Source organism: Falco peregrinus, chromosome 6, assembly GCF_023634155.1.
Source record: "Falco peregrinus isolate bFalPer1 chromosome 6, bFalPer1.pri, whole genome shotgun sequence".
NCBI classification, from domain to species: domain Eukaryota; kingdom Metazoa; phylum Chordata; class Aves; order Falconiformes; family Falconidae; genus Falco; species Falco peregrinus.
In genome coordinates, this window is record NC_073726.1 from 49,611,820 (window position 1) to 49,635,268 (window position 23,449).

Here is a 23,449-nt window from a genome sequence, read left to right on the forward strand (position 1 = left end):
GGACTACTGAGGGTCAGAAGGAGTGTTAAAGGAGGGAAGGGGAGGCAGGGGGCAAGGCAGGGCTGGATCTGGCAGAAACTGCTGCTTTCTGGGAGGTATCAGCTCCAGGTTTCTCCAGGTGGGAGAAGGGCAGGGTGGGACGTGGGTCACCTGTGGGAGAGGCCCAGAGGCTGGTGCTTCTTCAGCGCACTGGGCAGCAGGACCTCCTTGGTGATCCCAGCTAGCTACCCAGTCCTCACCTGTGTGGAGGCAGCAGCTGCTAGCACTGAGCTTTGCTTCAGATACCAAAACTGCTTCAAATGACACCATGGGCGTTATGGCACATCAGTGCCACCTGTCCCACTTCAGATCGTGGCCAGAGGACTGCTGCGTGCTCTCACATGGCCACTTCCCCAACTAAGGCTTTCTGTCACAACTGAGAACTACCAGAAGGGGGAAAATGCTCTTTTGTCTTTGGTACAAAAAGTTCAAGGCAAACATTATCACATTTATTCCCTCAAATAATAATATAAAGTAATAATTTCAGTGGAAAGCAGCTGCTGTTACCAGGAGTTTGTCACCTGAGTTGACATCAATCCAAAGCCTATTATTTTTGAGAGGAGAGACCATCTCACATGTTCTTGTTTACTGCTCATATTTATGATTAGACTGCTTAGAAAAAAAGAGACCTCTTCACTGCCCGTGACTTGGCTGTGCCACCCCTGTGGCATGTGCTGTGTATGTGCCCACCTGGGGGGTGCACAGCACTGCTGGCAGTGGGGCAGTTGTCCTCTGCAAAGATGAATGCTCTTCTTCTCCCCAGTGACAGCTGTGGTTGCTGAGGGGCCACTGTTTGCTTTAAAATCATGTGGTAAGGCTGGTGGTGGTGGCAGAAGGGAAGAGAAGGAGGGGAGGGATGGTTTGCCCAACAGAAGATAGTTACTGTTTAACTCTACAGATTCATCTGCCGCACACCTTCATATAGGAAGTCTGCAATCTTCCTGCAAATGCTGTTGCTGGGAAGAGAAGTCTGCTTAAACCATCGGCCTATTTCTGTCTTTCTGGCTGCAGAATGAGCATTTGTTATTCCCTTTTTGGAAGTCCTCCTTACCTGACCCCCGAGGAGAAACATTTGCCCCCTACCCTGCACCAGAACCTGTGACAGTACTTTTGCAGCCCCTTCCAAAATTTCTTTGGATGGAGCAGCACTTGGCCTGTGCTCAGGAATGGTTCAGCACTTTATAGACCCGTTGTTCTTTCACTAGAAAGTCTTTGTCCTATCAGAAGATAAAGATGTTACATGACCAACACTTCTGCCTGCAGACTGGAATTATAAATGGATGGCTCTGATGTTTTACTTGTGTCTGCCCACATCCACAAAGATTGTAAAAATTACCTCCCAGCCAGGAACTATTCAGACACCTATCTTAATGTTTAAACAGCTGTTTTGCTGTTGGTGTCCTTCCACATGGTTTATTCCAAGAAACTGTCTGCTTTCATTGTTGTGCAGGGTAGAAACCAAGCTGACTGTCAGCAGCCTGCTGGTAAAACACGAACTGGAGCGGTAACAACCAGGTATCCTGGCATGATGCAATCCACAGAAATCACTCTGAGATGTTAACTTGGGGGTGGGTGGGGAGGGGAGTAGCAGATACACCTTTATGTTATTTAAAATATAGATGACTTTTAACTATTTTTTTTTTTTAAACCTGATCTGATTTTCTCTTTTCTAAATCTTGAATTCCAGCCAAAGACATCCCGGAGCTGAGAAGGAACAAATAGCTTTTGCATAGAAGTCTAGGAGAGATGAAAATTTCAGGGTTTTTTTATTCATACAGCTACAGCCTCAGCAGAGGTCCCTGCTCTCCCCTCCTTCCTCCTTGGCTCCTGCCAAGTGTGCAGTTACAGGGAGCGATGCCAGGCTGACATGGTAGGTTTGATTCTGCTCTCATGGGCAGTGACGATGTCAGGACGAATGCTGTGAGGGCCTGAAAGTCTGCACCGCTCTGCAAATTGAAAGTGGATGGCTATGGCTGTAACTGGATTGCAGCTTTTCCTGAAAACCAAGAATGTGGAAAGCCATGAACACCGATGCTAATTTTCTGGGAAAGAGGGAGGAGGTTTATGTTTCTTTACCTGTATATGTGGGAAGAAAGTTCATTTGAAGTATATGAACATTGAACCAAATCTTTTTCCTTTCACTCATGAAGGTGCTCCTGCTGACACTGGAGGAACTGTTTGTTCCAGGGACAAGTGGGAAGGAATTGCACCTACTGTTTCAGAGCACTCGTGTGCTTAGATTGGCTCACAGCAGAATTAGTGCAGGTGATGCTGTTATGCAAACAGCAGCGAGAAGTACTGCAGTCCAGCGCAGCTGTGAGGCTGTCTGCCCCTCGTCAGGTGATGATACAGAAATCAAATAGAATTCACATTTTCTCCTCTACTTTACATGAGAGAGAATGGCAATGATGTTTTGGTTTTCGCCCTTCTTTAAACACTGATTTGCCTTAATTCAACTTTACTCAGCTGTTTGATAGCTAGCTCATTTTTGATAAATATAATATTTTTATCTTGATCAAGCCAATTTTACATACTGATCACTGGGCTTAAAATGCTACAGGTCTCTGCATGAATCACAAGGAGACAAAGGACATCTCAGATTTCATGGCTGTTTATGGTAGGGCTAATATCAAGTCCTTTTAGCCAGCAAAACATATTAGCTCAAAACTCAGAGGACTAGAAAAAATTACTTTGCCTGATTAGCTTTAAGCTGGCGTGTCTGAAAACATCAGACAAGAATCAGTCTGCTTTTAAAATTTGTTTCCAGTTATAGAAAATTACCTTCTTGATTCCCAGCACCATCACATCCTAGCTTAAAAGAACTGCGCTTTTCCTCTCACACCCAAAAAGATGCCTCCACAGACTGATGTGTTGGATAACACTGTTGGAGACCCCTGCTGAAATCCTCCCGTCCATCTTAAGAGGGATGGGGCTTCAGAATGATCTCTTTGCCACCCTCAGATCCAGCCCTTTCTGCAGCAGACTGCCTCGATAGAGACAAGTTGTCCTTGGGGTAAAGAATATTCCTTCAACAGGCAATATTCTGGCATTGGAATGGTCCATGTTGTCCCAGAATACAGGACTGTTCAAATGGATTTGCAGATGAGGATATCCCAGGATATTCTGACAGAGTTTCTCTTCAACTTTACACGACACAAGCCAAAACATGTACTGGTAGCACAACAGAGAGATAATGAGTGGCCTTGTCTGAGCCCCCAGTAGAGGCAGAGCACAGATGTGCTAGCCCAGGCAGACCTATCAACCAGACTGGGAGACATCATCTCTCAGTGTCTCTTTTGTCCCTGCTGTCCTCAGGTGAGAAGATATAGTCCTCCAGGATGAGAGCTAGCAAGGCATCTCTGCCAGGCATAGAATATTGAGTACTGAAATGCAGAAGGTGCAGAGGCAGGGGGACATCCCTGCAAGCCTTCACGTAAATATCTTGGGCTTGCTTGGGGTCCTGGTAGGGGAGGTAGGGGGCAAGTTGTTGTCAACTGTAGAGGGAGGTAGGAAATGATTCTAAGACTAAGGAAATAAAAAATTTAAATTGTTAGGTGTTTCCTTTTGGGCCTATATAACCCAACAGCCTTGCTTTAAAGTGGGTAATCTTCTCTTCAGCCTGTGCAGCAATTTCAAACAGGTGACTTTAGCTCATACAGATTTCAGTAGACTGAATTCATATAAAGAGACAAGGACCAAGAATATTCCAGCAGTTTACACAAGTGTAGAACAAGCGTCCAGTCGTTTTTTACAGTGGCTATTCTGTGAATTTGTTTTTCATTCCCTTTGGAAAAAGTATCAATGAACAGGATTTTAGAACCAAGACATAAATACACTTCTCTCAGACTCTTTACAACTGATATTTTAATATTTACCTAGTCAGGATAACCAGGTCAATTGTTTTTGGCAGAAATCCATAAGCATCAGTTCCTCTGTCTGGTAAATGCTGGTTTTGTAGCAATCAGCGGGGCTGCTGTCTAGTCCACTTCCAAAACATCCTGGTAGAAAACAAGGAGCAGATTTAGCAAAACAACCAAGTCCACTTAGAGCAAAAACAAGCATCTGAGGCAGGTGATTTCCATACACATATGTAAGAGTCCAGTGAACTGGTAAAAATATCTGCAAAAAGCAATAAATAGCTCCAGTTTACAACAGGTGGCATTCCTTCCAATGCCATAGTTTAAAAGTGGGACCCATAGCATTTAGATTGACTGCAACCTTCACCACATAGGGAAATTTCATACTATGTCTTGCTTCGGTTTTGGCTTTATCCTTAATATTTATCTGTCAAACTTAGCTATAACATCCAATATCTAATTTGATTGAATATAACTGCTCTATATGTTGTGTGTGGTGACAGTTCTGATAAGTTATCAGTTGTGCAATGCCTAATGGAATAAATTCTCAATGAATTAATGTTAAATTTATAATCATTATATAGCTAGGAATAAAAAAATGAGACTAAGAACTTGCCAAGCTTAGAAGGATGCCTGCTTTAAATTTTAGTCCTGAAAGGTGAGCAGACCTCCTTTGATAATAAACTGCTGTACTTCAGACGTTCAAGCAAATGCTTACAAAACTAGTTTTCTAAGACACTTCAGAAAAATTTTATCCTTGAAAACTGTTATCAGATTTTAGGCTATAAAAGTTTCAAAGGATGAAAAAGTCCATATTCCAAGGACTGTGAAAAGGGCCGGTTTGCCTTTTAATTTTAGGTAGAGTATCAAAATACGCTTGAGCTCTGTATTTGCATTAGTAATTAATAATCTAAATCATGCTTACATGATGCTGAACTTGAAACTGTCCATTACAACTCAGGAAAGGGATCTTAGAGCTGCTGTTGCCAAAATCAATATGCAGCTTAGCCAGACAAGCCTTCAAAATGCTAGGCATTATCAAGAAGGATACTGAGAACAGGACATGGGGCATGATTGTCTGCTATTTGAACCCTGATGTGCCCCAATCCTGAGTACGATGTGCAAACCTGGTCTCTGCATCTCAGGAAGGATTTAGTGAAACAAAGAATCATAGAATCATAGCATGGTTTGGGTTGGAAGGTTCCTTAGAGGTTGTCTAGTTCCAACACCCCTGCCATGGGCAGGGACTTCCACTAGACCAAGCTGCTCAAAGCCCCATCCTACCTGGTCTTGAACACTTCCAGGGATGGGGCATCCACAGCTTCTCTGGGCAACCTGTTTCAGTGAAAGTGAAGGTACAAAAAAAAGCAGTTACAACGATCAAGGGGAGGGAGCAGCTGCCTTAGGGGAAGTGACTGAAATATCTGGGACTGTTTCATTTAGAAAAGAGTAGGTTGAGTGTTGTAATAAAATGAAGGTGGTGTATACACTGAGTGTGGAACTGTGGGCCTGTGTTACTTGATTAAATTAGAAGAGGATCAGCTTAAAGTTAGTAGAAGGAAATATTTCTTTTTTCATTGGGGAGCAAACTTCTCAAATTTGCTGCAGATGTTATCAGCAGATTTGGAAAAGGGTAAGGCACGTTTGTGAATACTAGAGGCAATAGGCAAGGAGGAGCCCTCCAGCACCTCCAATAAGGGGAAAAGAGAGAAGAATGTGTCTTCCCTCACATATACTTACCAAATAACATCTTTTTTTTTCAACGTTTGAAAAAGACTACTGTGCAACATGGACCAGTGGGCTGACTCAGTAGGCACTTGTTACAGTTTTAGGCTGTTTGGCTGCTCTTTGTGCTGGAGAGGATTTTAGTGCTGGGTGTATGACCCTTATTTAAAAGGAGAGACCAAACAAGCTGCCAGCATGACAGGATGGGTTACTGAAATAGTTGCTGATACTTTTTCCTCCCAGAAAGGTGAATATTTCTGGAAATGCTGAGAAATTTTTACTAACAACAGATTTTCCCCCATTTTCTCACCATTGTTTTGAAACTATAAGGAGTGATATGTAAACCATCCAATGTAAGGAGAGAGATGTCACAATAACATACGTCTCCATAAAATTCAGATAAAAGTGTAACTTGTGTATGTAGCCATGTCCTTACGGAGTATTTTCCTTCCTGTTCTCTTTTCACATTTCATGTATCTGTCCCACTTTTGGCAGGTTAATAACACTGTCTGCAAGTTCTTAACTTTCATTTGCCATCGTCTTGAAAAAAAACATCCAGCCTTATTCCCCTGAATCACAAAGCAGCTTTGTGAAAGGTTGTTGCCTATCCTTGGTATAAGATGAAGAGTGCAACATGGAGAGTGAAGTAGCCCAACCCATGGGTACTTGTTCAAATCTTCATTGCTCAAATATGTCTTGTGATTGCATTTCCAGACCTTTATCCTTGCACTGCACACTTGTCAGAATTCAAGAGACAATAACTCATTGTTTCTGGGAAAATAAATTCATGGTGTCCTCTTGTGTGAATCCTATAGGCAGCATGAGAGTTACTAGAGTGTGAATTGTTTGCTTACAGGCTTTTTTCATAGAGGAGGTGCATATGGCCTTTTCCATTTTTTCCCCTTGTGCACGCTGTACTGCTTACTAAATAGAGGTCGATCATCCTGGAATTTTCTCTCAGCTGCTCCATAAATAATAAATAATAAACAAAGCTGTGTGAAGCTAAGCATGAAGGATATTGGTGGTTTGCCATTAATCTTTCCAGCAGTAGCCAGATATCTCCCGCCAGTTCTGCCGTTTGCTAGGTAAATTTTATAGTTATCTTACTGGATACTGTGTGTGTGTTCGCATGTATATGAGGAGCACTAAAGCGCATTTCAGGTGAGATGCTTGTGGGTTTGCTGACAGAGACCAGCTGAAGGCAACACAGTGAGCTACCAGTGCAGCTGACCCGGATTCTTAACATTTGCTATGTTTTTTTCAGACTTCTGCCAAAACCCCTAGATTTTGCAGCTTCCTATTTCCAGCCTGTTGCCAAGTACTATTCAACTTTCTCTCTCTCATCAGAAACCCAGAGCTATGTATTTGCATGCCATTACTCCCAGTTGCAAATATCTTTACATAGTCTATGGTTTACTGATGCAGAAGTTGTAGCCTATGGTCTATGTCTATGTTGTAAAGAAATATTTCAGAAATTACAGTCAAAACAGAACATTTCATTGAGCCAAAAGTGTCTGAAAAATAAAACCCATATTCATAAGGGCTGGACCTTTGTTTATGAAATTTCTCATAGTATTCACACCCCTAGTGGAAAATACCAGATGAGCTGCAAATTGAACTTAAGTAACAAACCACTACAGTGTTCTTCCTGTTTGGTTGGGGTTTTGGGTTCGGGGTTTTTTTTCATTGTTTTAGTTGCTTCTAACCCAGCCATTAGATCATTCTGGTTTTCATGTAATATGTTGACAAATTAGTAGAAATAGTTACGCTATCAGCAGCATGGGCATGTGGAGCCCTACTGGAGGCCCTAGGCAGACCCCGATGCCCCCTAATGTTACTGACGCTGTTCTTCAGGCTTCCTGAGGCAACTTTTGCCACAGCTGAGAAGGAGATAGTAACAGGACTCTAAGGTATGTCCATGGCAGAGCAGCTGTCAAAGTGTCATACTATGTGTTGTATATTTACAAGGTAGGTCTGTCAAGTGCTGGCACACTGAGGAGATAAATCTGAGATTCTTGGAGCGATACAACACAATGGCCTTGGAGAAAATATCTCTGGGTTGAAGCGGGGCAGCTGCTGCAGCCCTTTGCTTTCCAGGTGCAGGATGCTTTCCACAGGGATGTCCATGTCACCCAGAGGCAGTTAAGAATGCGATTGGTCTCTGCTGGTGTATGAATTAAACTCTTGTTTACTGTTTGGCCAAATCCTACCTTTGGACACGTCTTTGGACACGCGGTCTTAAACTGCAGTAGATCCAACAAATGCAGAAACTGGCCATCTGGGCACTGCAGATGAGATTCATTACTGAGCCAAAGCTAACATAAATCTCAGACTTATGCCTTTCTTTGGGATTTCAGTGGGGCTCTGCAGAGCCAGCTCAAGGCTTCTTGGCAATGCTGGACAAAAATAATAATAATAAAAAAAAGCCTCCTGCCAGAAAGCAGAGCTAGAGGCAGAATGGACATGGGATGGAGACGTGTGGGTAGGCCTGTGGAAATCCAGCTTGCTGCTCTTGCTGCTGCCAGGAGGGCAGGGGGTGGCCATGTCTGTTTTGGACATCCTCCCTGTTTTCCTCCTTTGCTTTGCAAAGGGAGAAGACACAGATGGCTCCAGCACAGCTAAAGCTGCCAAGGAAGTTTTGTCACTGCCTGCAAGTAACACAAGACTGTTCACAGCAAGAGCTTGCTGGGGTGCTCCAGCTTTGAGATAGCCATTCTCGCAATGGTGAATTTCATCCTGGCCATGCACAGGTGCTCATTCCACATCATCGTTGAAGGATTTTATAGTGCTGAGGTTTTTGTTTGCCTTTTCGAGCTTGGCTTCTGCCATTTCTGAGAAGTGTCCTTTCTTCTTTAGTGTTGCCATTGGTAGGATGACTCCTGACCACTACCTGTGTGGGTGCAAGCACTGGACCACGACCTGCAAGATCTAAGCTCATGTCCTGCATCAAGGCACAGATTTTATGCATAACCTCAGGAAGTTACTTTAGCTCATCCAGGCATCACTTCCCCACTTGCATTTAGTTTTCTGGGTGAGCGAGATGGCTACAGTAACTCAACTTAGATGTGAATGTCTAACAGAAGTCACAATGAAGTTAAGGATATGGTTACTCAAATTATTAGCTGAAAAAAATGTTCTCAGTAATGACTGTGTAAAGTCTCAAGCTGTTCAACAGCAGAAGTCAGAGCGCAGCTTGGAGCTGCACAGCAGGCTTTGTGGGAGCACTGCTTGTTTCACTGGAAACTGTTACAGCTCCAGAATGTTTTTCCCCCAGCTTCTTTCCCTGTTAAACCCTAGAAGTTTGAACCAGTCACTGCAATGCAAGCTGCTAACAGTTTAGCAATAGTGTGTCTGTCCCTCCTTGCCAAGACCAATTAGGTTCAAAAGTTGCAAAGTTTTCCAAGAGAATTAATGCATCAGCACTGAGCAGTGGTTCACAAGAACTGCGCAAAGGCAGCTGCGGTTTTATTAATTGCAACGGAAAAGTAGTCAAGTGGCAGTGCAGTGGGAGAAGGCGGGCATTCAGGGCCATATGGCACTAGCAACAACTGGAAGAAACAGCTGGGGCAATGGGCCAGACTGGTGGTGTTATGACCCTGGGAGCCTGTTAGATAAGATGTTTGCAGCTTCCCAAGATACCCTGTCTCCCTCTTACTTTGTTTTCCTTTCCTCTCTGCCAGCTGGATCTGACCCTCCCTGCCTCTTCCCTGTACTCTCTGCACATGCTGCCTGTGAATCGGAGATGGCCTGTCCCTGCCGCAGCTGGTGGCGGGGACGTTGCTGGCCCTCAGTCATGACACCCCAAGTGCATCCTTCTGTTAGTGCCTGCAACAAAGCACGTGCTGCACAGGTGGAGCAATATCAAGTGTATGTGGCCAGGGAAGAGATGAAGAGCTGTACAGGCATGGGGCTTTGGGTGGAAGCCACCTTCCTAGCTCAGAAAGCCCTGCTTTTTTCTCCAGCTTTGGATCCTGGTGCTGTTTGTGTGGATGCAGGGCAAACCCTGCTCACCACCACCATTGGCTAGTCAATCTCTGGCCTCGCTGGAGAGAAGATGAGGCCCGTCTTACTCAAGTTATTGTGTCTACATATAAACCTTGAACAGTTTGGACCATGGTGGTTTTTCTGAGCTGTGTCTATGGGAAGGGCCAGAGGAGGCTTGTCTGGGGGCAAATATGCAGTCCTCAAGATATGAAGCAACCTGTTGCTTGCTGAAGTAAAAATTTTTGTTGGAGGGAAGGAGTGAGGATTCATAGCTAACAGACTATTTCTAATGACATCTCAATTTTGAGGAATGCTTTTCTTTAATGGATTTCAAATCACTCCACAAATAAGTTTGTGAAAATTCCATGTAGGGAGATTTGCCCTAGCTCTATGAACAAGGAGAGACAAGAACAGGCTCTTCTGCAACTTATTGCATGTGCCACCCCACTGGCGCATCAGTGGGAAAATTCACTATTTAGGCATTCAGGACTGAAAAGCCTCCTAGAAAGAGTACAGATTTTCTTCACATTTTCAAAAATATCTGATTATTTGGTATATCACAGCTCTGGCTAAATCCAATGTGAGCAATGGTTAAGAGGCCTGACTTTCCGATAGTCCTCATATTCATTCTTTGAAAAATTTTGGTTTGTTGTCAGATATGCAAAAGGAGAGGTACTCAGATGCAGCTATAGCATGCAAAAATTTGGGCCAAGTCAGACATTTAGAAAATTACTAAAAGAGAATTCAGGTTTAAAAAATGTGGAAAAGAGTCCTTTTTCACTAGTGCTTTGAAAGCATCCTCAGGCTGGACAAGGCATTGCTGGCAAAACATCATCTGCAAAACAGCAAGAGTAAGTCAGATAATATTCTATCGCTCTTTTTATGAGAGGTATGATGAGTAACTAGAAGCAAAAGGAACTGCAGAATTATGTCTTTATGGCATGAGAAGTGTTGCCCAAAGGAAATAAAAACTGCACAGAATTGCAAATGTTAATCCCCACCTTAGATACTGCAAAAAGACCCTTGAGTTTCCCTTTGGCGGAGCTTCAATTTCCAGAGGAGTATTTGTGTGTGCAGCGGTGCCATGGTAGATGCATCTGGGTCTGTGCTCTGCCTGTACCTGCTCAGCAGGAATGTAAACGTGGCAGAGACATTGTTGCTTTCAGCTACTTGATCTCTTCAAATCAGCCAAGGAGAAATGATACAAGTATTTCTTCTTGTCTCTACTCTGTGTGTGCATGGTTTTTGGCAGAGAAAGGAAATTGTGCTTTTTGCAGGTGAGCTCAAGAACAGAGAATAAACCCCTTGTGACTCAGAGAAATGAGAAGTAACATAAAGCAAAGGTTAAATCTGCAAAAGTGCCATTCATTTGCTACTCAGCAAATGAAGCGGGGGCAATCCTTGAGTAAAAACATCTAAGGCAGATAACGTGACTGAAGTCATGTATGTTGGCTTTTATTTGTCTTGCCTGGTTAAAACTCTCATGCTATCCATGTTGCACAAGAATTGATATGGAAAGGTCAGATTCATGACCTTTTAGATGAGATTAGGTGAGAAGAGAGCAACACTGGGGCATTTCAGCATGTTGCAAATGCCTATCTGAACACAAACTGCAGAGAATTCATGGAGAGCCCATCTCCTCAAGCCCATTAATGTTTGCTTGAGGCTGCTATGGTTGCTGTTGTTTCTTGTTTGAACTGTGTGCTAATGTTCAAAGGAAGGCTGTGAGTGAGGACACCTATGGCCCATTTCTAGTTTTGGTTACTGTCTAATTTTGAAAAACTTCAGTTTTTCTTGTGTCTGACCCTCATTTTCTCAGTAATTACAGACATGTCACTGTATATGTACATACATATACATGTGTGTGGCCATAACAGGACTTACTCTATGCAAAGAACCTTTATATTTCTAGAAGAGCTAGAAAAGCACCAGGTGTTTTACCTCTTTGAAGACAGGGGTAGTGCAGGAAATACAGCTGCCAGTTGCTGTTTCACAGCTGTGGAATTCTCCACCATGTCAGTGCTATAGTAGTAATTAAAATGGCAGATAAACAGCATCCATGTTTGCTTTCCAAGCCTAGCAATGAGTAAATTCTGTACTGACCATGTTAGAAGTACATGATCTGTGCTGACCCTTGCGTGCGCCACTATACCTGCTTCTTGAGAATGCATTGTACTTAATTATTGTTATTATTTGGAGCAAGGGGTTTGATTAATGCATGATCAGTAAGAAAAATCACATGTACTTCTGTGGGCATAGAACCATATTCCTATTCCTGCAAAATGACAATAACTTTGTTTCCTCACAGTGGGAATCCTGCCATGTATTTAATTAAAGGCAGGATTAAGCCCTGCACAAGGTCAAACTAGGAAGCTCAGGAGTAAAATTCAGCACACATTTAAGCATTTGCAGGTATGAGGTCCAAGTTCTCAATGCGCTACTGCAATACCTTGTTTTTGAGGGGACTGGGGAGGAGGAGAAAGCACGTGCAGCTTTGTTTCTTCAGTGCTGCCACATGACAAGAAGTGGCTTAGTTCACCCTGTCAGGTGGAGAACAGTTGGTGTAAGTTATACAGCAGAACAGCTGATTCCATGAAATGCATCTCAGAATTAGTTAAACCACCCAAGAGCAAGCACAGCCTGTGGTTTAATGACAGCTGAGTGAAGGTTCACATTGTACTAATAACATCCTGTATCTCTGTGGCAGCGATGTGGTGTATGCACACGTTCTTCTCTGCAGCCAATAACTTCTTGTTAGATTTTCACACTGGCTGATTTGGCTGTTATTTAACAAGTATGTTTTCCTGTTCCTGCCACGGGTTTATTTTTGTTGCTGTTGTTGCAGTGGTAAAATCGTTTCTGATATTCTCAGAAATTCTTCATAGTGATGCTAATGTTTTGCTTGATGTTTTGCTGAAATTTTTGCTGGGATTTTTTAAATGTCACATCTGTTCTCAAAATGCATTTACTTAATTGGTGCACAGTGCTGGAGTGGATTCAGTACCTACACACATATTAACTGGGTACAAAGCTGCTTGGGTTGTCAGAACATGCTTGAAAAAGAAATGTGAGCTCAGCTTCCTATACCAGAAAGGTGACAAGCTCTGATGATGCAATAGGTAGCACAGCAGGGGCAAATCAAAGACACAGGCCCTGCTGGGTGGTGCAAAACATGAGCAGAAGCCAAGGAAGCCTTCTTTTCTGTGGAAAAAAGTGCTATTTTTAAAGACCCTTCAATCTGAATAAGAACAAAATCAGTAATATTGACATCTCTCATAATATGTCTGATCTTGTGTCATGCCCATTAGATTTCTTATACACAGGTAAACACCTTCTTGTATTATATATCTTATATATAACATACAAATAATGAAACCCAGCTTTTCAGCAAACCTTTTTATCATAGATATCAATGTACTTAATCATATATCATTCCCATTTCATAGGTTGGGGAACAGAGAAACAGAAATAAAATGGCTTGTCATATAGGCCAGAAATGCAGTGGCAAAACCCTGAATAGAATTTGAATTTCATTTGCTGTAACCCAATGGTCTATTTGCTAGGAGTTGTTGCCTCCATATTTTACAGTGTGAAAATACAAAAATACGGAACAATGGTATTAAAATACCAGAAATGACTGAAAGAAAGGCAACAGATAAATGTAGAAAAAAAATTGGGAAATAAAATGTTTTCTGAAAGAAAAACAAAATTATATATTCAAGTGTGACTGTCGCATTCCATTCTGCTTGTTTTTCCTAAAACAATCTCTGATTTACATTCCTACATGTATTTCCAGTAATGACAGATTTGCATTTTTTCTAACGAAAAACAAAAACCCTGAATTTTTTTGACCAACTTTATTTGTTCTAGAGGAGGGAAATAAAAGCTTGCAAATCCAGCAGGACTCCTGAAAGGTCAATTTAGGTTTTTTTTCCTATTCATTCTTTCATTTAGTGCACTCCACAAATATGCTGTAGGCTCAATTTATAGTAAGAACACTTCTTATCTGAGAAATTGTAACTGATGCAATATGATTTAAAAGTCTCCTCCCATCATGCAGAAATTAAAATTCTCTCCCCAGGGACATTCCCTAAAACATAAAGCAGAGAGCCTTCTTCCTCATTTAAAACATTTCGTTGTGTGAAAAATGACAATGAGCCATAAAATCTGGAGGGAAATGATTACTGAACACTAACATATGCTTAATGATTTCAATACCAGACAGCGTGGAGGCTGTCAATTGTACTTCAAGCTAGGGAAATTAGTTTCTTGATCTTGTCCGGATGGAGGGCAATTTAAAGAGATGTTGCTAACAGAGCAGTAAGGCCCTGAGAGCCTGTTTTCAAAACAGCAATTGAAGACCAGCAGCCAACAATGTGATGGTGCCAGTTTGTTTTCTTTGCAAATGCATGTCTTACTGCCCCTTCACTACTCTGGCATGTTCTTTTCTTAAAACTGATGAAAATAATTGTCTCCAACATTATTATTATGTACAAAAATGGCATGAAAAGAAGATAAAGGTTGCCTACTCAGGCACTCAGAAGTTAGAAAATAATGGGATTACTGTTGCCTTGACAACATTTCTCTCTCTTTCCCCTGCCCCCAGTTTCATTTCTGGAAATGGCTAAACTCTATGAAATAATTAAATAAAAGATTCAGCCATGGGGAGATACCTGGCATGGAAGACTTCCTCCTGCCCTCCCCAAGAGACTGACAGAATTGTGAACAGCTGAAAAATGGTTTTATGATGAGAAGAATCAGGTAATGCCATGTACCTTGATGGTACTAGTAGCTCCATCTTCGCTTTCTCTTTTAATCTAATTTATGCTACACACTCCCCTGACAGCCACATTTGGTGTGCACCACTTTGTGTTGCAAGAGGCAAGACCATGTAAGCAGCAGCAGCACAAGGGGCTGTTTCTTTCAGCCACCCAAGGCTATCCACCCCAGAAAAGTGAAGACTAGGTGGGATTGAAGCGGGCTGCAATGATGCTGAAGGCAGAACTTTGGTGCTTTTAGCACTGTGTGTCATGCTTGGGTGACCCACATTCAACCCAGATTGATGCACCTGGCAAATGGAAAGAGTTCTGCCTCTCTGGAGAGCATCGGAGGGTCTGCAGAGGCTCTGAGCTGGCAGCCTTTGAGGGTAGGCAACAGTGCCCAGTGACACCAGTGCATCATCTCTAGCTGAGCTCTGAATGAGGTCAGGCAAGAGACCGATCAACAGCCCTGTCTTGTCAACACTGTCATCATTAGAGCTGTTATCACCCAGCAAATGGAAATGTGAAGGAATGCGTATGCCTGCCCTCACCAAAGCAAATGTGAACAGGAGCTGTGGCACTGACTGTTTGCTCATACCGCTTACATTCCCCTGCAAAGGTCAGTGTTTGGTTTTTACCAAAGGGACTTTGTGGCTGATTATAAAACATCATGTCATGGTTCATTTTTCAAACTGGTTGAATTTATTATGAGGTTTCTTTCAAAGAAGGGACAGAACATTTCAGCACACACTGGCATGGCTGAAACATTAACAAATCACTGACCTGGTGCAAAGCCCAGAAATACTGTAATGCTCCTTTCTCATGCAACCTGGCTGAGCTAACAGGGCACCCAAGAACGTCAGGTAAAGTAACATGCATAGGGGTTGGGAGTGGACCCAGGTGACCACCACGGTCTGTGACAAGTCATCTGACACCACTGTGAGGGGAGAAAGCACTGTGCTTTATTCAAAAGCTGAGTACTCCGGGGGAAAAATAAGAATCACTAAATTTGCATTTAATGACATGTATTTTAAAACCAAAACAATTACAGCTGCATTAATTTTTCTTCCTTTTCTTTTGCTTGGAGCACAGTCAGCCCTGGCTTGTTGCTTAGGATTCCCACTGAATGCCTTTCTGACTCAAATCAGAGCCCCCCTGGCAGCCCCTCCGTTTGTCTCCATGCACAACCAGCACTGTCGGTGGCATTTCATCGGCACAGAGACCAGTCGATCAGGCCCATCAAGTCCTGCTCTGCAACCTGTACTCACCTAAGGGGTACCAATAATTGGCCTCACAGGTCCTAACTGGTGTGTTTGTGAGAATTATCTGAAGTCACAAGTCACCCATGGCTGACTCATATAAGGTGACTGTGTGGCTCATTCCTGTATTGGGAGTGCTGGGTGATATGGTTGTTCGTGACCTCACACAGAGGACTATGGTCTGCTGGTTCAAAAGCATCTGCTTCAATCAGATATTTTGTTAATTTGCCAACCTCAATATTATATAAGAGGTGTTTAATTTCAGGGGAGAAAACCTAAGGGCATTTGATATGTCTTGTTTCTGCAGCTCTGAAACAATTCCTTCTTGTTAGGTAACACCTGGTGTTTTTCTCAACACTAAGCAGTACTTTAAGTTTTAAAGTCTGAAATCCTTGGATAGGTTATGCATGGATGCAAGACAGTAAAACACCGTATATCCCATCAGTCACTATCTGCCCTCAGTCCCTGCCCCTCTCATGCACTCATCTCAAAAGAAGACAGTATTCTGCTTTCTAAGCAAAGCATTAAAGAGTGTTCTTCTCTGTTTAAAATACCTTATTTATAACTATAGAAGTGTTAGAAAATGTGTGGTATGTTAAGGTCAGGCAGCCGGTTGTATAATGCAAGGGAGCAACCTCAACAGAGCAGTCCAGATGTACACCAGATAAAGATCTGACCTATGTATTGGTAGTTAATAAATATGGAATATTAGGCATTTGTCTAGGAACACCAGACTACTAACAGCTGTTCAAACTCCCCCAAATGCATACATGTGATGTCCTGCATTTTATAACAGAGAGAAGGATGGTTGCTCTATAGGTCCTGGTGGCTAAAGCCCAATTCCTTCCACAAAGGAGAATGATCTGGAGTTGAATTATCTCTGATGTTGGTATTCCATATTCCTTTCAACACAGTGGCAGTTTTGAAAGCATAATGTGGTTTGGTCTTGCATTACAATAATTTTGGCAGTAGAGTGGCACGTGAAAAAGCTAAATCGTGCCAGAAATTTGAAATGAAAATCCATTTGCTTAGGACATATAGCCTGGGAAATGCTCTCTCAGTTGTATTTCACATCAATGAAAGCCTGTCTTGATTTGATTTGTGTGTAGCGAACCTTCACCAGAGAGATTACGGGAAGTCTTGCTGCAGAATTGAGGCTGAGACATAGGTGGTAGTTCTATAAATGTGGATAAGCATTTTCAATCAAAATAATATTGGAAAAATAGCTGGTTTTGCTGAGATTATTTTCCTCAGCCATGACTTCTGTCAGGGAGGACAATACTGTAGCATTAAAGGGCGCCTAGCAGCACTGAATGCCACCACAAAGCAAAACACTGTTTATACTGAAGGGGAAAAATAAATAATTTACTGACCTGGTTAAAATCTGGGCAGGAAACTAGGTGTCACATCCTGCTCTTCTGAAATAAAACCGATAAGAGCTGTGATGAGCAGACAGAGTAAACAGGCCTTGGCTTTATGTCTCACCCAGGTGCCGACACCTCGTGCGGTACGGTCAGCCCTGGCTCGCAGCACAGTGCAACCCTTCCTCCAGCCCTGGCTGAGGGTGAGGATGCGCTCTGAGTCACCCCACTCCTCCCTGCAGCACTCCTGCCTCCTGGGGGGAACAGGCTGGCAGGAGGGAGATGTCCACCCTTCAACAAACACCATTCTTTCTTCTTCTGGACAACTTTCTCTTCCACATCCCACTCATCTTCTTTTCTCTCTTCTGTTTCTTTCCCACTTCGAGGTTTTGTGATCCCTTTTTCATGGCTAGCCTACCCCACCTTTCCCCGTGATTCTCCAGCTGAGGCTCAACATTTGTGCTGGCAGAGGACCTGCTGGGTGGGGGGGAAGGTACCGGATGGGTGATGCTGCTGCCCTGTAGGACCATTGCTCAGAGAGGCCCCTGTTTTGCTGCTCTTCTGACTGAACCCATGCCTGAGACTCCCTGCCTGGAAGAGCCCAAGCCTGGTTACTTTACACGGCTGAAATCATTGAGGTGCACTTTTCAGTACTGAAGTGATCTGGGAATAATTACCCACCTGTTGTTAAGTCTAGTGGCAATTCTGCTTCACAGTCTGTTATCATTTGTATCCCAGTTCATAACTGAACAGGTGACTCTGGCTGGTCTTTGAACTCCTGGCTCTTTGTTACCATCTCCCATCTAAGAGGTGGTTACCTGCGTATAATCACTCTTAATGTGTCTGAGAGCAAAGCCACACAAACATAAATTGTGGCTGAAGGCTTGCTTGTTTGACTTTGTCCTCACGGTGGCAAGGAGTATTTGTATAGTCAGTCATGCCTGCCAGCTGGGAGGAAGTAAACACCCTCTGGGAAACGGGAGCAGATTTTAAGCCTCTTTTCCAGTGCCGTGGCCATGTGGCTGCTCCATATCCACATCTGCAGGGTCAGTGAGGCTAGATCAGATAACCACCATCTGCAGCACTTTGCACAGAGAGTGGAGAGCTCTGTAGGCACCATTGCCTACAGCAGGGAGATGTTTGGGGAGGGTGCTCCTTCCTGCATCCCCGACCCATGGCCATGGGCATGTCGTGGGGCTCCCACCACCATTTGGAGCTCAGCCTGGGCCAGGAGTGCTGCCTTTGTGCTGCCCAGGGGCGGCTGGGTGGCCCCCGCTCACTCCTGGGTGAGACAAGGGCTGTTGTGGAGCTGGTAGCCCCATGGCTGGCAGAGGCTCCCTGTCGCAGCGTGATCCCAAGCAGTATGGCAAGGGAAGGTCTCTGCCCTGGCACTGCTTTTCTCCATGGTGCTGTGTCACATGAGTCGGACAGGCACCTCCCATCTCTTGCAGGCAAAGCTCCAAGCTGAGAAACATCCTGTCCTGGTGGTGGTTGGCAGTTTCCCTCCCTGATCTGTCAGCCAGCCAGAGATACACTTCCCTTGGGAAGGCAGGTAGGATCAGCAGGTAGGATTACCCAGCAGGTGTGGTCACACACAACAGAGTCTAAATCCAGATATAAAAAGCAAGTGTGCATTTGGCATAGTTATCCGCAATCCTAAAGAAAGCTGGAATAGTGTGAGCCATTAATTTAGTTGGAGGGTGAGCCTCTTGAAAGTTACTTCAAGAATTTCTTTTTGTACAGTTACAATAAAAACCTGCTTTCCATATGCACACTCTGGTTTTGCTGCAGTGTGCAGTGTGTCTTACTTCCATTTTGTCTTTTACTGTCAGGAGCCTTCAAGCGCCTGATTCTACTCTGACATCTGATTTCTCAAAAAAAAGTATGTATGTAAACATCTCAGCTGCATCTGAGGAGCAATCCCACCTCATCTGTCAACAAAAAGAAATTGCGATAACCTGCAAGAAAGTAAAGACATTTGTTAAGTGCAAACGGCAATTCTCAGATAAATTTGAACAGCTTACTTTTGTCACAAGAACCAAAGATCTGAAACCCATCAAAGCCCATTAGGTGTTTTTTTACTTCAGAGAACTTTGAATTTGCTCTGCAACTAGCACCATTAGCCCATGTGGCCCAAGCACCTCTTCTGTCTGCATGCATTCAGTGATCTGTCTACATTCCTCTGAAGATGCAAGTTTAGCTTTGCTCTTATTTATTCCTGAGTGAAGGGGAGATCACCATGTATTTATTTTTAGATGTAGTACACCTACATTAATATAGAATGTACCTTTTGTTTCCCAGACACATATAGAAGAGGAAGTAGAGCACTCTGCCAAACACACTGAAGTTTCTTGCCATTTATCAGCAATGATAGAGAGAAGAAATCATCCATTTTATGTTTTGTTGTGTTTGTTTATCATCTGATTTAGTACTTGTCTGTCATGCCTAATTAAAATAATTCTGGTTCTAGGTCACAAAATCTATGAATAAAAGATGTTCACGTACAGCATCTAGGCCAGGTGTCAACTCAGTGCAGATATCCACACAACAAAATACTTCTGATTTTAATTACTGTGTGAATGGATATGCCGATTACATGAAAAATCAATAACATATTAATCAGATAAAGCAAGACAGCAGGTGGCCGAAGATATCAACAAAGATATCAACACAGACATCTCTCTGCAAACAGAAGGGGTATGCTCATGGTATCACTAGATGTACTGTGTCACTGAAACAGCCCAAGTCACCAAAGCGTCGCCATGCAAAGCTGTTTAATTGTTAAGCAAGAATAGGTATATTTTCTACTTAACCCACTTAGGGACCGACTGCTCCTGCTTCCCTTCTGGAAACACGCTTTCCATGCAGGTCAGTGGTATTTTTTTTCTGCCTGAGGTGGGCAAGACTGAAGTCACTGAGGGTAATGTATTAAGAAAACCCTAAACAAAACAGAATGTATGCCCCTTCTCACTGAAATATAATGTGTTAAAAAAGGCTCTCAACTTCTTTTTCTGTGTTTGTTTCACTTTGGGAATATCAGAAATAACAAGAGAGTGCATGCTCTTGTACTCTTTCTCAGCCCTTCTGGGTGTGCTTGTTGCTTAACTGTTTCCAAAATCCATCTGTGGTTACAGAAACAAATACCAACACTGTACCTGGCCTAGCCAAATAAAATGTGTAGTTTCTTACTTCACAGGCAGACGCAGAACACGTGGTCTCAACTTCTTAGTTACCGTAGGCATTAGGGTGAGCGACAAGCCAGACATTCATCAGTACCCTGCAGCCCAGGGCTGGTTTCTGCTCAGAGGCCAGGTTGCTCAGCACAAGGAGGACCTTTTGGTGCCCTTTTGGCACCCTGGGTACAGGCTTTCATGCTTGCTGAGCTACTGGCTTGGATATATCTCCCTGGTAATTTTTTGAGGCTTGGTCCCTTTCCTGTGCTGTGTTTTGCAGAAGAGTAGGTCCGGCGTGAGAGGGGCTTTGTTCTTCTCATGTGAGCTGAGCTCCCCTCCCATTTCCCCTTGCAGATCCCTTTGCAGGATATGTTTTTATTGCACCCTCACTCTCCTCAGTTCAAGCAGAGTTATTCATTTCCTGACTGTATGTGACCAGATGCATGGCTGTTGTCAGTGGTGTAAATCCTCAGCCTTCAGCTGAACTCAAAATCAGCCTGTGGTGTTTGATGTGCCGTGTTAATGGGACATGGCTGTTTTGAGATCTCTGACTTTCACAGAACCAAACACTTCATCTGCGTCTTTAGGAAATAACAATAACTCATTAAGACCCCGACCCCAACCCTGTGTTTCTCTTTAAATACAGATGTTATTCAATGTGGAGCTCTGGACTGGTTCTGACAATACGTTTTTTTGTTTCTTCTCTGTACAAAATTGAATAGTGTATCTTCCGGAGTCTCCTTTCACTCAAGCAGCAAAGGTTGCTCTGATGTCAGCTGCAGGGGTGAGATGTAACATGGATGGCTGTGAAATCTCCTTTGACAGTTACAACCAAAGTGAAAATTTCCTTCCAAACCAAAAAATCTTTCCTCACATATAGGCTTCTACTGTTTTGTAATTGTAATTGCTAAATCTGAGCACTTCAAACAGATACTGGACTTTTGAGAGACACAAATACTTCCCTGGAATCTTTTAAAATTCAGAGTATAAAAGACGTATCCCTGGGAGGGTGCAACCAAGAGAGACGATAGAAACAGAGTTGCCCCACCAAAGGCCAATGAAATCCAAAATAAGAGAGAGACTGTGGTGGTAATCTGTCAGGGTCCCCTGTTTCCACTGGTGCCTGGGGGAACTGCAGGGTGCGCTTATGAGGAAGCGGAGAGAATGGAGGAAAAGCACCATTCCTGGAGGGGAAGATCTCTCAGGGAACCTGGCAGGCATTGTGTTCCCATTAGACCTCACCCCTGTGATATGTGACAAGAAAAGATATAGGATGCAGAAGGGAACATGCTGATAATAAGGGGAGTTTTCAGAAAATGTTGGGAATAGTTACTGTCACTTGCTTTTTGTGGCCTGAAATCTCATTCTGTTTAAGGCTAGCGGCAGAGGACAATTAAGGCTAAGATTCAAGACCCAGCCAGTTAAGAAGTGGTGGTCCCAGAAGTTGCATCCTGGCTATCCAAGGGGCAACGCCAGGGGCTGAAGGAGCAGCTGGATGACGGGGAGTATGTCAGTGCATTGCAGGAACCTGGACAAGTAATTTAGAATACATGCCTATTTTTAAGCAGCTACAGTTCACTGAGATGAATCTGACTCTTTCTGTCAGTGGCTGATATTTCACCTTACTGAATTTGGGGTCCAAACACATTTTGCCTAGGGAACCCAAGCCCCCTTTGAATTAAGTGAGATTATAGGTGGCAAAGACAAGAGGCTGGTGATCTTTCCAGGCTTTGGCTTAAAGTGCTGGGACATCTAGGTAATTAACTGCATCTATTTTAGCACAAAACCTTAGATGTTTTCATCCTTCTTAAGCAGTCCCTACAGAATTAGTTTTTCTGGAAGATGAAACCCTATTGGAGTGTGTAAACAGGCCACATTTAGCTGAATTCAAAGCCCAGCTACAGTTTCAATTTCTTTAAATTATGCAAGGCTATAAATGATGAGTACATCAGTAAGCTAGACCAGAGGCTGATTCATTCATGTATTGATTCATGCATGGTTTATCTTCATGCCTTGCAGAAAAAAAACAATTAAAATGGTTACACTAAGCTATAGAACTTGAAAGTTTTGGTTGAGGGGGAAGAGTGATTCTCTGCTTGAAGAGTGGCAGATGAAGCTATACTTTGTATATTAACCCTCTTCTAGTTTGCATCACTTTAAATGCTTCTTAGCTGTGTGTGACAAAGTGGAAAACATAATTAGCTTGAAATACAGAGGAAATTCACTAGATATTTTATTACTTTAATGCTGTGTATTTTTTCAATGCCCTTTTTTCTCACTGCCTCAAAAAGCAAAAATAGAAAAAGCTGTTCATATTTTTAAACATGTGTGACAACAGAAATAATAGCAAAACCTCACTCCCATGGTCTGGTAATGTGACTAAGCACCTTCGGTAAAATTTCCCATTAAAGGTTGTAGATGGACTAGTGGGAAAATCAAGGAAAGAGGACGTTCAAGTTTCCTAAAAGCAAGAAACAAAAGAAAGAAGAAAGAAAACATATCCATCCCTTGCAATCATCAGCCAATCAGGATGCAGGAATGACATACAATTTTCTTCAGTGCGTGGGCGAGTAAACCAGAATTCTGCACTCCCATTGTCTTTGATGACAAAATGTAGCTATAGGATGGGTACATGTCTGGGTTTTTTTTATCGATAGAAGCTTTCAAGAAACAAAATATCACATGAACAGACTGTACATACAGGCAGTTTCTGGAATCATGAAATGTTTATCTGTAAGCTTGAATACAAATAAATCCGACTTACATAAAAGCAAACCACGTAATGGATCTGCTTCTGATTTTTTCACCTTCTATTTTAATTAGCTAATGCAGACACTGAGCAAGCAGTATGATGGTTGTTGTTAAGGCTGCTTTAGTCATCTGCCATTTTTGCACTTCTTTGATTGGCTACTGCTAAGGGAAAGGAAAGCTCTATAGTTGTTGCACATAAGAAAAATAACTCCAACACAGTGCTGCGGAAAGCTGTGCTTTTATCTAGCTTCATCTTTGCCACCCCCATGTCATTAAGTTTAAAAGTTCTTTACTTTGGCTGAGAGTTTTAAGCACAGCATTAGTGATATCTACTTTCATGTACACAGTTTTCACTTCATAGGTTGACTCTTGGTGTAACTGTGTTTATTCCAGAAGTACTCATCTCAGAAAGGTGAGATTCTTGCTGAGCAGGTGCCCGTGACTCCCTTTCAGTGAACATTTATTTGAAGCTTTTTTTCCCTCCAAAGAATGCTAGTCAAGATGGTCTGCAGCTTAAACTGGAGCTAAATCTACCTTGGA

At 42.9% G+C, this 23,449-nt stretch overlaps 1 long non-coding RNA gene across 3 annotated transcripts; it reads right to left on the bottom strand.

Annotated features, from left to right (window-relative positions):
* Positions 1-349: 349 nt before the first annotated feature.
* LOC129784804 (uncharacterized) lies at positions 350-22,912 on the bottom strand. 3 transcript variants are annotated; one of them, XR_008747904.1, is made up of 4 exons: positions 16,998-22,912; positions 5,181-5,231; positions 3,915-4,037; positions 350-2,035 (listed from the first exon to the last, which is right to left on the bottom strand). It is a non-coding gene; the product is annotated as an uncharacterized LOC129784804 (long non-coding RNA). The 3 variants fall into 3 exon arrangements; XR_008747906.1 differs by having other exon boundaries at positions 5,181-12,145; XR_008747905.1 differs by lacking the exon at positions 16,998-22,912 and adding an exon at positions 10,607-16,986.
* Positions 22,913-23,449: the final 537 nt, after the last annotated feature.